The sequence below is a fragment of the Notolepis coatsorum genome, assembly GCF_963971535.1.
Source record: "Notolepis coatsorum genome assembly, chromosome: 13".
In the NCBI taxonomy this organism is placed as follows: Eukaryota; Metazoa; Chordata; class Actinopteri; order Aulopiformes; family Paralepididae; genus Notolepis; species Notolepis coatsorum.
Window position 1 is genome coordinate 9794386 of NC_140177.1, and position 3254 is coordinate 9797639.

Below are 3254 nucleotides of genomic sequence, written 5' to 3' on the forward strand. Positions count from 1 at the left end.
ATGCTTTCTAATATTTTGAATCTGTTTATTTCTCTTCAAATTATGTAAGATAAGATAAGATAATCCTTTATTGATCCCCTAGGGGAAATTCAGGTGTCAGAGCAGCATGGGGGGGGGGGGGGGGGGGGGGGGGTTACAGATTCACAGTACAGTACAATATAGTAATATAATAATAATAATAATAAAGTACTATAAAAAGTAATAAATAAAGTAATATAAAATATAAAATAGTAATATAAAGGTACAAACACAAGAGAGACCAGTGTTATGAGTCTCTAGCGCAAAGAATCAAGATAGAACCAAGGTAGTCGTTGAGTCTCTAGTTCTCATGTCCCGAGTTGAGACAGTGATAACTCTGCAGCAGAACCGGCCGCCCGAGCCCTTGGTTGTGGAGCCTGATGGCTGCCGGGATAAAGGACCGGCCCAGGCGGTTTGTGGTGTGTCTGGGGGGGGGGGGGGGGGTGAGTCTTAGGCTGAACGTGCTCTTCATTCTGGGCCGCTCCTCGTAGAGGGGGTGAGAGGGGTTCTCCAAGATGGCTTCTAGCTTTTTCCTCATCCTCCTGTCAGCCACCACCTCTAGGTTATCCAGCTTAGGGCTGGGCGATAAAACGATAACGATAAATATCGCGATAAATTATTTCCTCGAAATAAACATGAAACGTGGTCGCAAAGTTTCGATATATCGATTTTCCAAGTTTGGCTCCGCTCAGCGCCTCGGCTCAACACACTCACTAACAACAACCAACGTTACGTGATGACGTGACGTGCTTACGCACCACAGCTCCAGATGCGCCACTGTTTTGGTTTAGGACTCAAGGCTGGCGCTAGGATAATTAGCTTGCACAGCTCTATGTTATATATTTACGTGCCGTGTATGCGTGTGACGTGAATTCTGATGCCACGGTTATAGTAGTGTGTGGTATACGGTGGACGTCGTTGCAATGTATTCTGACGGAACAGAGTATTTTAGGGATATTTAGGACATTTGGATACATGCGTGGCTAGGATAATTAGCTTGCACGGCGAGATTTTATATATTTACGTGCAGAGTATGTATGTGGCGTGAATTCTGATGCCACGGTTATCCCCAGGCCATCAGACTGCTAAACGAACAATGAACACTACACAACAACAACCACCAAACGCACATAGCACACACATCCACACGCACACACTCACTTTAAACAGACACACTGTAGCACCCACTCCACACACTTTATAGCACACACCCACTTTAAACAAACACACTGTAGCACCCACTCCCCACACTTTATATTTATTGATGAAGGATTGCACTACAACTCGTACACCTTACTGTAAATTGTACCTAAATTGTACCTCATCCCATTTCTGCTTTGCACTATATAGTACTGTACATTAGTACACTGCATAGTATTGTATATTATATGGTAACTCAGAACATTGTACATATGTCTATACCGAACACTGTGACCTCATTTTCTTCTTCTAAATTACATGCTATACTATGTTATTTGATACTATCTTGTCTAGCACAGTCTCTGGAGCGTAACAGTAAGAAGCATTTTGTATGAAAGTATTCTGTACTTCTGTATGACAACTATTAAAGAAACTTGTAGTGTGTGGTATACGGTGGACGTCGTTGCAATTTATTGGGACGGAACAGAGTATTTTAGGGATATTTACTAGGGGTGGGATTGGGAATCACCAGTTTCATCACGATACGATATCGATTCTTTGGACAACGATACGATATTTGCCGATATCACAAATTCTGCCACGATACGATACGATTCGATTCAGGTGCCTGCGATTGATATAAGGCGATATTATGTGCCCATTTAGATCAACTAAAAAAAGGCTACGGAAATATCAATTGATGATTTTATTTTTGAGCTCTTCCAGACATTTAAATGAAAAACAATCTATTGTTTTTAATACAAATAGACCTCATGTTCACTTTTTATATATTGAGCTTTAAACTTTTAAGTAAAGCTAAAACCCCTTCCTCTCCCAAACTTCCTACAATTGTTTTATGTTGCATGATGATCATGAAAAAAGTAGTAGAACGCACTCACCTCACTAGACTTGACACTGGGTGCTGTAACCTCTAATATCATACATAAAAATAGGGAAACAATGTCCAGGCACGCACTCCAGGTTTTTCCAAATGGATTGGCAGCCTGTAATCATGACGTTTCGGTGTACCGAAACGTCATGATTACAGGCTGCCAATACATTTCAGGCCTGTACACTGCGACGAGATCGTCGCAAATTGCCCCCTAATTTGGCCGGTGCGAATGAAAAATTATATCTACTCGCAAGCTTGCGAATAGTGATTTCACCCCTTCATTCGCATTTCACTACACTAACATTAGCCTACAACCAGGGCTGTACAGGTGACATAATGTTGCGGTTGTAATTTCATTAGACAGACCAGCGCGGACATTTAATAACATGCAATTTAATTGACACGAGCAATGGGCTAACGTTAGCTGGTGGTCCCGAGTGAAGCAGGGACGGCGGAGCTATAGGCTAACGTTAGCTGGTGGTCCCGAGTGAAGCAGGGACGGTGGAAAAGTGAGGAAAGGGGGTGGGTTATATTGACAAGTGACAACGCTTGACAACAGAAGTTTAAACATAACTTCATATTTATTAGTTATTCGTTTCTGTATATCATCCACTTTCCATCTCCGTGTTAGACTCTTCCTGTTTACATTCGAGTGTGACGTCATCACCTACGGCAGCTTAGACCAGTGGTTCCCAAAGTCGGGGTCGCGACCCAAATGTGGGCCGCGAGCAGCCACGGGTGGGCCGCGAGATGATTTAAAAAAAAATAAAATAAAAAATAAAAAAAATTAAAAAAAATATTTTTTTTATTTTTTATTTTTTTATTTTTTTATTTTAATTTCTTTTTTTAAGGCCACTGAACTTAGAAGCAGGCCAGGACAGTGTTTCTAGTTGTATTCTAAAATTCTATTCTATTGTATTCTAAAATGTGACTATATGGTTTTATATTAACTTAATAAATAAACAAAAACGAAAAATCTACTTATTTCAACGAACATTTCAAACTAAATAACAGATTATGCACATAAAACGCTGAAAACAACCGAAGCAACAATAGTATTTTAATGAGGCTATTATTATTATCATTATTATTTTGCAACAAGTTAGCCCTCTCATAAATAGCACATATAAATGAATAACTAACTTGAACTAACTTAATAGGATTGAAGTGATATTTGGCTTAAAAAATCGGTCGCCTGGCAAAA